The following is a 12478-nucleotide window of genomic DNA, read 5'->3' on the forward strand; positions in this document are numbered from 1 at the left end:
ACAGTCTGTGAGGTCTGGGTGGGGAAGGGTGCCAGACCTCTGGTCCAGGGAACTTACAATGTTTGCTGCGATCTCAGATTTTCCTCCAATTCCAAACTTGCGTCCGATGTGTGACTGGTTACTGGAGACCCCTAAAACACTGTTTCATATAGTTCTTGGGTAATTGCCAGCTGCTCTAGGGGAGAGACAAAATTCTGCACCTCACCACTCCACCATCTTGCCCCGCCTCCACCATTGCTTTTTTGATCAATCGACTTCCATGTTTGTAAGGTTTACATTCAGCTTTCTATTTGCCTGTTCAAGCATGTCTACTGAAGGACTATCCTACCAATGATTTGTGTGGATCCTAAGGTTAGAAGAAAACTCAATTGCTTTATTTGCTAATGATACAAAGTTGTGACGTGCCCAACTGTTCAATGCATACATATATTATTCCCTTATAATAACAGTCAAAATTTAGTGAGTTCTCCATTAGTGCTAGGCACTGTTCTAGTACTTCACAAGTACTATCTTATTTAATCCCCCAAAATTTGTGAGGCAAATACTATTATTAGGCCCATTTTGTATATTAGGTAGACTGAGGCACAGGAAGTTCCCCAACATTAAGCTGCTAATTAGTGAGCTTTTGAGAAAATAGTCATAAGAAATTTACATGACAGTGTAAAAACTTGTTTTCAAAACATCAATACAACTTTCCCAGAATTATAGTGTATTTAAATATGCCAATGAACTTATTCAATTTCTGAGTGCAATTCTAAAGTCAGTAGAATAATTACCATTGGCTACAGGGAAAAATAAAACCACTCAAAGCACCTTTTCTAATTTTAACCAAATTTTGTAAATGTGAGTCAATGCTCATTCACCATCATCCTTGAACAAACAAAATAAAAGCTCTTTTATATCTTACTAAGACAAGAAAAATACTGTTAATTACAATGTAATTAATAATATTGCAGTCATATTTCAGCTAATCTCATAACATATGGAAATTCTTTGTAAACAAATACAAAGAGTATATTGCTTTTCTGTATGTTTTGGAACATAAGCTAACTATTTCAAATTTTATAAATGTTAGCAGTTACATTATTTTGAATTTTATTTCAAATGACATGCATTTATCACATACATCTGCAGCCCTGATTTGGGCCCTGGGCATTTGCTCTGAGTATCCAACTGCCAGATGAACATCTCCAGAGATCTTCAACCATTATTTAAATATTCAATTATCCAAAAACAAACTCATTTTCTTTTTCCAAATCTTCTCTACACTTTGGATCACTATTTCTGTCACTGACTTAACTCTCCCAAGGTCTCAGCTTGAAGCCTTGGAGCGAAGTCTGACTTCTTGTCAACCACTATCTCTACAGATATTAAATCACCAAGCTCTTTCATTATTTGCTTCTTAGTGTACCTTTTCATTCCTACTTGATCTATCTTGGTCTGGTTCCTACCACTGCAGAGACTGTCACTGGAAGTTAACACTGACCCTCTTGAAAAACTACTTTGATACCTGTCTTCCTTAAACATTTAAACAGAATATTGCACATGAAACAAAATCTCATTATGCAGCCTGTGATTTATCACCCTATATACTTTGGTTGTTTTCTATTTCTTTAAACATATCAACTCTATATGCTCCTAACAATTTTCCTTCCATTCCAACCTAATATCATTTCTAGTTCTGCACATGTGTTTATCTTATTTTTTGTTTTCTAAAATGCTACCCCCTTTCCTGCTTTCCTTGTGCATCATTTTGCCCTTAATGGTTTAACTAGAGCCTTATGTACTCCAGAAAGCTCTCATAACCAGCCACTATCATCATATCTCTTTCTCAGTTGCTTTTCCTCTTAATGTCTATGTCATACACTTAGCATATGTAGCTCTCTACTTACATTTATGATATTACATGAATATCCTGTCTTCTAAACTGGGCTGCAGATATTGGAAAGTAGGAAATTAAACAATAACTGTATAGCAATATATTTTATTTTTATTCATGATAACTACTATTCATTCAGAGTTTTGTTCAGGAATATGGTTTTCAATCACCATTCCTGATACTCTTTTATACTACAGTTTCCACAAATGCATTGCATCCTAAATGGAGCACCGATTGTAGAAATTCTGCAGATATATTGCATATTAATTCCTACTACCATTCTCTACTTTATATTACTCCTGGACTCTTCTCTAACATTAGTTCTGTTTCTTGCCTAGAATTTCAGGATAGTTTCTCCGCCTTCAGTCTTTCACTTCCACAATGTATTTGTTTATTGAATGCTATTGAGCACACATTATGTGCCTTTTTTTACATTGCTGTCAAAGTTGGTTTTTTTCCTAAAATGTATGTGTTGGTCACTGTGCCAGTTTGAATGTATTGTGTCCCCCAAATGCCATTATCTTTGTGGTCTTGTGTGGGGCAGACGTTTTTGGTGTTGGTTAGATTTGCTTGGAGTGTGCCCCACCCAGCTGTGGGAGATAATTTTGATGAGATGTTCCCATGGAGGCGTGGTCCCACCCATTCGGGGTGGGCCTTGATCGGTGGAGCTATATAAATGAGCTGACTCAAAGAGAGAAAAGAGAGTGCAGCTGGGAGTGATGTTTTGAAGAGAAGCAAGCTTGCTAGAAAGGAACGTCCTGGGAGAAAGCCGTTTTGAGGCCGGAGCTTTGGAGGAGATGCCAGCTGCCTTCCTTGGCCATCCTCCGGTGAAAGTACCCGATTGCTGAGGTGTTACCTTGGCTGCTTTGTGGCCTTAAGACTGTAACTGTGTAGTGAAATAAACCCCCGTTTTATAAAAGCCTATCCATCTCTGGTGTTTTGCATTCTGCAGCATTAGCAAACTAGGACAGATTTTGGTACCAGAGAAGTGGGGTGCTTTTGCTGCTGTGTTTGCAAATACCAAACATGTTGGAACGGCTTTTCAAATGGATAAGGGGAAGACTCTGGAAGAGTTGTGAGGAGCTTGATAGAAAAGGCCAAAACTGCTTTAAAGAGACTGTTTGTGGAAATATGGACTCTAAAGATACTTCGGATGAGGACTTGAGCAGAAATGATCAATGTGTTGTTGTAAACTGGAAGAAAGGTGATCCTTGTTTTAAAGTGGCACAGAATTTGGCAAAATTGAGTCCTGGTGTCAGATGGAAGGAAGAATCTGGAAGCAACAACCTGGAATACTTAGCTGAGGAGATCTCCAGACTACGTGTGGAGGACATATCCTGGCTTCTCCTTGCAGCTTATAGTAAAATGCGAGTAGAGAGAGATAAACTTAGAATTGAACTCTTGGGTTCAAAGAAACCAGAAGTTGATGGCTTGGAAAATTACAGGCTTCCAGGGGGTGGAATCCCAGAAGCTACAGCCTAACGTGAGGATGGAACCAAACATGGAACCCAGCCGCCATTTCAGTACAAGCCAAGATTGGAAAAGGAGTTAAGCAGAAAGGATTTGTGGAAAGTCCTATTGTCTGATGGCTTTGACCCTTGCGTGCTTCATGCAAAGCCAACAGAATTTTTGCGAGATCTTTATAGACAGAGCCATTGCTGGTCTGGACTGGAGGAGACAGACGAGGAAAAAATTAAAGGAAAAATCTCTTCAAAGACAGAGCCATGGAGGTTGAGGTCTGGAGTCAGGAGGTCTCGGGCTGGGAGAGCGGAGCAGCCCACATGCATGGAAAGGGTGAGTTTGCCCTGGAGGTCGAGGGTGGGCTTTCCGCCTCGATGCTCTGGAAGAGTTTTGCCACCTCAGGTCCCAAAGAGGGTGGAGCAAATTTCCAGGGAATTGAGGAGAGCCTGGCTGCCACCCCACTGTTCTGAAGGGGTTGAGCGTGTGCCCCGGAGATGGAAGGGAATCCGGGAGCTGCCCCGAGGTTTGAGGAGGGTGGAGCCGAGAAGGTGGTCTCCCCAATGTGTGGATATGTTAGAGCACTCACCCAAGCGTTTGGAGAGGAACGGGCTGCCGAAAAGGCCCTTGGGAAGGGTTAGGCTCCTGCTCTCTCAAGCCCCAAGGATGCAACATTGTTCTGTAAATGACTCTTGGACTTTGAAATCTAATGGAGTTTGTCCTGCGGGTTTTAAGAACTGTTTTGCTCCTGTTAACCCTGTTTTCCTTACTGTTTCTCCTTATGGCAATGGAAATGTTTACCCTATGAATGTCTCTCCTTTGTATATTGGAAGCACATAACTTGTTCTAGGTTCACAGATCCACAGCTAAAGGAAAATTATGCCTTAGGACTGACCACGTCTAAATTGATTTTGATGGGATTTTGTACTTAATTTTTGTTACTGAAATAAGTTTTTGTGATGTTGTGATGAAATGAATGTATTTTGTATTTGGAAAGATAATGTCATTTTGGGTTCCAGGGGGTGGAATGTGCCAGTTTGAATGTATTGTGTCCCCCAAATGCCATTATCTTTGTGGTCTTGTGTGGGGCAGATGTTTTTGGTGTTGGTTAGATTTGCTTGGAGTGTGCCCCACCCAGCTGTGGGAGATAATTTTGATGAGATGTTCCCATGGAGGCGTGGTCCCACCCATTCGGGGTGGGCCTTGATCGGTGGAGCTATATAAATGAGCTGACTCAAAGAGAAAAGAGAGTGCAGCTGGGAGTGATGTTTTGAAGAGAAGCAAGCTTGCTAGAAAGGAACGTCCTGGGAGAAAGCCGTTTTGAGGCCGGAGCTTTGGAGCAGATGCCAGCTGCCTTCCTTGGCCATCCTCCGGTGAAAGTACCCGATTGCTGAGGTGTTACCTTGGATGCTTTGTGGCCTTAAGACTGTAACTGTGTAGTGAAATGAACCCCCGTTTTATAAAAGCCTATCCATCTCTGGTGTTTTGCATTCTGCAGCATTAGCAAACCAGGACAGTCACTTTATTACATCTTCATCCTCAAAAATCTTCAATGACTCCCAATTGTCTGTAGAAACTAATCTTAATCACTTCCATATATATTGTCTTGAATGTGCCATTTTCCCTTAACTCATTTACATGTTTGTAGCGGTACAGTCAAAATATATCATGTGCTGCTCCCTGTATGTGAGATACACCTTCATGACTTTCTACCTTTGAAAAAGAGATTCCTTCATTCTGGAATCCCATACCCCTGTGAAATCACAATAAATTTTCTATGCTTCACTCAAAAGTCATTTTGTTCTAAGAAAATGTTTTCTTCCTCTTTGTCACTAAAGCACTTTGCCTGTCCTTGTATTGTGGCATTTATTTCATTCATACTTGTGTAATAGTCACACATTAGCACCATTTCCCGTGCTAAATGGTAAGTTTCTTGAGGTCAGTTGCCTGTGGGATTTGTCTCTGAACCCCCATCAGCACTTAGGTCAGACATTTTGTGCATGATGTGTGCAATAAATTTATATTAAATAAGTTATTCATAATTTAATATAGGGTTTATATTTCCTAATTTGGGTCTTCCCACTGAATATCTCAATCTTGTATTCATATGTAGAAAGGGAATATTAAAACTTGGTATATATAACTGAAGCATGTTTCACCCAACTGACTCATCCATTTCTCTCAGAGAACCCTCATTTTCACTCAGTGTTTATTCCTTTTTTTTGTTGTTGTTTTCTTTTTGGCAAAACAACACAACTCTGTAGCACTTACTTGCCCTTCTGTCTACTCTGGCTAGCAGTTTGAGGAGAGTCAGCTTGCGAGAACTTTTTAAGGTTGATTCTTGGGACACAGGGAAGTTTAACCTTGTATGCAACCCCATGAGATTTGAGAGCCAACAAAGACTATTTCTAAGAGCATAGGTCTCTTCAAGTTTTAGTGGGTTTCTATAATAGGCAGAGTTTTTACATTTACTGCTAGGCATTTCCCATGCTCATTGGAGTAACTGCATCAGTTTTATAGAGTACAGATGAAAAAGATTAGGCTTCTTCATGTGCTTGTGTTGGGCCATTTGAGAATACTGCAATTCATGCATTTATGGTAAGACATACCTTAGAATTCAGTTCTGCCATCTTCACTGTGCCAATTCTGAACCATGCAAAAAGAAAGAAATTATAATTATTGGGGTAAAAAGGGATTAAGATAGTCATTTATACTATGATTTTTGCATCATGGAATTCAACTTGGAAACTCACTAGGCTCACAATACTTTTCCCTTTAAAATTGTTACAAAAACCAAAACATAGCCTATTGTTTTCAACATTCAGTCCATTCTTGGACATTGTTTGCCATCAAATCCAGGGTTCCGAAGACATATGTCAGCAGAAGATATTGCCATGGATGAATAGAGACAGATAAAGAGCAGCAGTATGGGAGCTAGGACTTTGGTAAACTTTTACATTGACATGGTGTTTCTTTTTTTTTTATTTTCACCTGGCAATAAATATTTTAATTTTTTGTCTTATTTTATGATGACAAATAATTTTCAAGTTTATTTCCTTTGCTTTTGTTTGTTTTAAATACAAAGCTAAACCACAAGCAGTACATCCAAGACATTTCATCTCACATTTACACACTCCTACTGGCTCTCCCTCCGATTTGCTGACCATTGACCAGGCAAGTGCGGGGTCGGGGTGGGGGAAGACTTTCTTAGGTAGCACCATCGTGAGGCCTGGGGTGGGGACCAAGGATGAGGACAGGCTCTCGTACCTGTCTCCATTCAGTTTTACCTGGTACCAGGGGCGGCTGATCCCAGGTGACTGTTCCAGAGCCCAACCCCCGGACTGAGGGTGAGCAGGGAGTGAGGACCAGATCCCCTTTGGAAGGGACAGCACAGTCAGGGTGAAAATTTTCTAGCATTATAGTTGATTTCTGAACACTGGGCCCTGCCCACTGCCCTGCACACCTGGGTGCCTTCCTGGGGCTGGCTCTGGTGACAGCTGGGGAAAGGGTCCCGCACTTCAGTTGGCGGGAAGGACACCAGGGGGTCTGACAAACAGAAGGCCTTGACTGCAGGTCTCCAACCTTCAACCCAGCAGACTCAGGAGGGAGGTATCAGGTAAGTAATTTCTGATCCCACTACACAACTGCATTTTTGGTTATTAGAATGAAGTACCATCTCGAATATCTTCTACAAAAGAAAATGGGAAAAAAAGAAAAAAAAAAAAGCACAGCAACTTAACTTGCATCAAGACCTATGTACATGTAAGTTATTTTCTGTGGTCTTTTTTTTCTTATTTGATTTTTTTGTTTGTTTTTTGATTTTGATTTTTATTTTTTTTTAATAAATTCAGTGTTCACATTTCTATAAAGAATTAACTCAGTTTCAGTAAACCCTGCCCTGGTGGGGGTGGGTAAGCCATGCTTTTCCCTGCCTGCCTCTGGTTTGATTCCCCGCCCTGATGCTCTGCGGTGCGGAGAAAAGTGACAGCTTTGTGGAACAGTAAATATAGGCCTGACCCGCTGTCACGGGCCACGGGGCCAGCAAGCTTTAGAAAAAGCAAAGGGGAAGACTAGCTTAACGCGAAACCTTATTAAAATAAATCCATACCTTAAACGTGTGCCTGTCAAGACGTGAGGGGAACAAGAACTTGGAGGGTTCCCGACCAGGCCGAGGCAGCAGCGTCCTCCTCACACCCGGTGTCCTCCGCCACTGCGGGGAACGTGTCGGGGACACCCTGGCTCTTCAGCTCCAGTCAGAAGAATCGCCCAGCCTCCCAGTCCGCGTCAGACTCTTTCTTCTAAAACCTGTGCCGAGTCTTTGACTGCATGCATGGAAGAACAAACTTTTGACTTGTATGCAAAAAAAGGTACAAAAACAACTAGAATATAAAAATTTTGGTAATATAAGTCCATCTGTTCAAGCCCACCTTGGAAACCTGCAGCAGATATTTAAATACTACACTGAAAAGGCATCTTAATATACTTTTTAAGAAACATCTTTAGTAATCCACTAAGATTAAGTGTGTAACAAAAAAATTCGATTCCCTTTGAGGGCACTTTGTCCAGTGAAGGGAGGGGGGTGTGCTGCAGGGGGCCGGTTAATGCTTCAGCCACCGGTAAGCGTCGATGGAGGCCTTGCTGCGTTCCCCGTGGTCGTGCAGGAGCGCCTCCCCGGCCTCGGTGTCGCGGGACGCGATGAGGATGAGGTGGGGCACGCCGTCGATGTCGTGCAGTTTGGTCTGGCAGTTCCCGCATTTGCTGTTGTTGATCAATTTTCCCAGGCGATTCGTCTCTCTAGTGGTCTCTCTAGTTGCATCCACGCAGTAGGTTTTGCTCAGATACCGAAAATAGTATATGTAGCAGCCCGTGGAGGGGTCCTGTGCATACAGGGCCTCTCGCTTCTTGGCGTCGGTGAACTCGATGCGGTCCCCGTGGTATTCCACTACGAACTCGCCCCGGGAGAACTGCTTGGTGGCAATCACGCCCCTGCCTTCAGCGTCGATGAGGTCAATCTTCATTCCTTTCTCCTTCCCACTTTCAATCAGCTCGTCTATTCTTTTCCTTTCTTCAGACTGCAGCTTAGCTTTGCTCTTCTTGGAGCTCCTTCGGACAGGGTAGAAATACGTTAGTTTGCGGTTCTGTTGGGTTTTTCCTTGAGCTTTTTTCCGCGGGGCTTCCTTGCTCTTGACGGGCTTTTCAGAGTTTGCTCGGTGACAGCTGCATTGGTAGAATCTCAAGACGAGGCGGGAGTTTTGAGAGGCTCTGCTGCTTCGGATTTTGGGTTTGGAAAAGGTGCCAGGGGGCCCCTCCTGGCGTCTTTGATCTTCTGTTCCTCGGACTTCCGGGTGCTCTGTGCTGCGTTCCCAAGGTTTCTTTTCTCTTCCCGCTTTCTGCAGTTCCCGGCTATTGGTTTCCCCTGGCATTTGACTTCTTGATGGGCAACTGAGCTTTCTTCCTGAAGGGGAGAACGCATTCCAGAGCGCTTGTTAGGGCTATGTAGGAATAGATCTTTGATTGCCCCGTAAGTACATTCTCCTGCAGCCCGGCCAGGCCACGCCGCCGCGCCCCGCGCCCTCGCCCTCGCTGCCGCCTCGGCCCGGCCTCCACCGCCGCCGCCGCCGCCGCCGCCACTAGCGCCGCCGCGGCGCCCCGGGGAAGGGCCGGCGGCTCCCCGCGGCGCCACCTTCCACCATGGCCGGCGAGGCAGGGCCCGGCACCCGCGTGCCAGGGCAGCCCCGAGCCGGCCCGGGAGCGAGGGACGCAGGCTGTGAGGCGCCCACCGTCCGGCTCCCAGCCCGGCGACATGGTGTTTGTATGTTGGACCATCAAAGTTCATGGGCCTAGTCCTGATAATGTTTTCTCACACATCCTGATTGAGGACTCTTTGTTGAATGGAATTGAATTTTGAGTAAGTCACAAGATGCACCTAAACATAGTGGCCATCTCTGCACTAACAGAATGCCAGGTTTCTATGCAGGTTTATACCCAATACATTATGGCTTCCAATCTATCAAATAATTGGAATTATTGCACAAATAATTGCTTCTAATGTGAAGTATCTGATTGGTACTGAATCACTCTTCTGTTCATAGAGCAATATTGGACATGGTGTCCATTCTCAAGTAAATCAATTGACCAAAAAGGCCTTCAAGACAATGAAAATTACAGTGAAAGGAAATAATGAAACAGAGAATACATGGGTATTTTGCCAAGCATAAGATTCTAAAGTTGAGTCTATTTATGACTGTTAACCTGTCCAAGCACTATGAAGGTCATGAATTCCCCGACTGCCTTCCTTTATTTTCTGGTTGGGAGAAATTCCTTTCTTCAGTACTTTTAATGCTGTTGATGATTGGGCACTGATAATTTTTTTCTTTACTGGTATTGACATATTTCTACTTCATCCTTCTTTTAGTCTTCAGCACCAGTGGATATATTCTAACCTTTTCTCCCTAAAGAAACGTCTATTTTTCTCTTCCTCATCTCTGATAATTTTTATGTTAGTTTTGTGTTTTTTCTTACCACCTATTTTGTTGTTAAAGCAGCTTCAAGGAAAAAGGTAAAAAAAAAAGACTCATGGATATATTTTACTGAGCTGTTGAGGTTAGTTATGACTTACTGAATTCAACCATGCATCTCTAAGTGTTGAAAATAAAGTGATCAAAAATTAAAATGGTGATTTTTAATGATTTTTTAATCATAAATGAAACTCTAATACACTAATATAATGGAAAGATTGAAAAAATATTCTTTGGTATATTTGTTTTCTACATCATCTTGATCTTTGAATTAAATTTAGATAGAAAAAAGAGAACTATTTCAAAGTTGAAATTTCTATTCAACAATAGAATTGCCTGCATATTATCATTAAATAGTTTTCATTTTTTTCAAATAAATGTATCCCTCTAAAGTAAAACAAACATACCCATATCTGAAAAAAATAAAAGAAAATAATAAAAGAATGTGGGGAAACATATTTCAGTAATTTACTTTTACTTCCTTCCATATTCTTTTCTTTCCCTGAGTAGGAACAGATATATTATACATATATAAAAGGGGGAAATTTTCAGTTAAATTATTGAATACTTTTCTTTTCATTCTTTTTGTATAATTTGATTAATCCTTACAAATTTAGAAAGATGATAGTAGCTGTATTATTCTATTAATATTTTTGTATTGCACTCGCTTTGAGGACACCTATTTCAGTTAATGTTATAATGTGTTAACTTTACACTTTGAAAAACTATATTCACAAAGTCCTGACATTGATTATAATATGGAATTTTTCAAGAGAGTCAAATTTAAAAATAAACCATACACCAAAGTTTAATAAATAAACATCTCATATTTTCTAAAATTCCATTTATTAATACTGGCATGCACACTCATATTTCAGAACTTACCTTCCACTTTTCTTATAGAGTCAACTCTGGCTGTGCAACCTTACATACTTGATAGCAAATGATTATACAACCCCTCTCCAGGAAATCTCCAACAAGATTCAGATGAGAAAGAGTGTTTGAAAGGTTTCAAAGTCAGTATGGTGAGTAGATGAGAGAAAAGGAGTAGAGAATCATACCTGGGTCTTTAATGTGGCTAACTATGTAAAACATGATGTTCCTTTCTGATATAAGGAATAACAGAGAATATTTTATGGGGAGGATAATAAATTCATCTTCAACATAGTTAATCTGATGTGCTTATGGGACATCCAAGAGGTAATGTCTAGTAGGAAGTTGAATTATATATTTGAGCTAAAGAGAACAAACAAGCATTGAATGTATCAGCCTGTATATATGATAGTTGAAGCTATTGTAGAGTGTGAGATCATCCAGGGATAATATGAGAAGAGTAAGACAAAATCCTGGAGAACATCAGCACGTAAGAGATCTTATTGGAAAGAATATTTCATTATAGATTTTAAGACACTCATAGGAGGGGAAGGAATAAGAAACAGTGGTATCACATACATAAAAGGAAAAATAGTTTTAAGGTGGTAGAAGTTTTCAAGATGGAGGAAGTAGATCAACAGTTTTGAGGCTGTTTAATTTAACATCATTCATTGAATTTAACATCAAGAAGATTACTGATCATGGTAAGAGAAGTTTTAATCAAGTAGTTGGCACTGAGGCAAATATGGGATTTGAAGGTTTGAAAGTAGGGTAATATAGAAAATATGCATAGATCATGATTCTAGGAAAATTGATTGTAAAAAGAAAAAAATGATGACAAAAGGGGTCATGTCATGTTGAGAAAATATATTTTGTTTTGATGTATAAAGATTAGAAACGGGTGCAATGTTAAATTCCGAGGGGGGAGGTAGAGATACAGGAGAAAGAGAAGATAGGCAATGGAGTAAGTAATGGAATTCAGATCAGCACAGTGAAGAGCTCTGTCATAGACAAAAACAAAAACAAACAAACAAACAAAAACAAACAAATGAACAATGATCAAAGAGTGACGTCTTTTCCCTGAGGGAAGGCTGGAGGTATTGGGGTGGAGAGAGAAGGTAAGAGACCCTTATGTAAATTTTAGGATACTATAGCCAGCAGGTCAATAATATTTATAGAACAGATATTCTCATTAACTAAAAAAGAAGAGAAGAAGTAGGGAGGAGAAGAAAGAGGAGGCATAGGAAGAGGGGAAGAAAATGAAGGAAAACCAAAGACTTGCTAATTTGTAGACAGATTCTTAGAGATGATGAGAATCAAGCAACTCTGCAGAGAACCACTTAAGCCTAAGCAGAGCTTTGAAATTGTCCTTCATTCCAGCAATTCTGCATAATGTTTGTTGTCACTTGCTTCAAAGGTATACCTTAGGTTCAAGATGGAAAGTATTTCAGCCATCTCTTTCAAGTATTCCCCTGCTTCTCTGCTTCTTTATTTCCCATATACAATTTCTCCACTCTTGGTTGTTTATTTTTTTTTTGGTACTTAGTTCATCCTCAAAACTTTCCATGCATAATTGAATTAATAAGTTTAAAGTTAAGGAAGACCTTTAAAACCAAGTGCCTCCAAGGCCGTGAAAGTATCAACTTAACTCTCTGGCTTTTAACTTTCTCTTCACTTTTGGCACCTGGGGGAATTTCCTTGATTGTTCAAAAGCTAAGCTATATATTTAAAAGGATGTTTGCTATACTTT

General features: G+C 40.7%; 1 pseudogene; it reads right to left on the bottom strand.

Annotated features, from left to right (window-relative positions):
* Positions 1 to 7919: 7919 nt before the first annotated feature.
* Positions 7920 to 9030, bottom strand: LOC119540219 (annotated as a pseudogene).
* Between the last annotated feature and the right edge of the window lie 3448 nt (positions 9031 to 12478).

The sequence above is a fragment of the Choloepus didactylus genome, chromosome 7 (genome assembly GCF_015220235.1).
Source record: "Choloepus didactylus isolate mChoDid1 chromosome 7, mChoDid1.pri, whole genome shotgun sequence".
Lineage (NCBI taxonomy): Eukaryota > Metazoa > Chordata > Mammalia > Pilosa > Megalonychidae > Choloepus > Choloepus didactylus.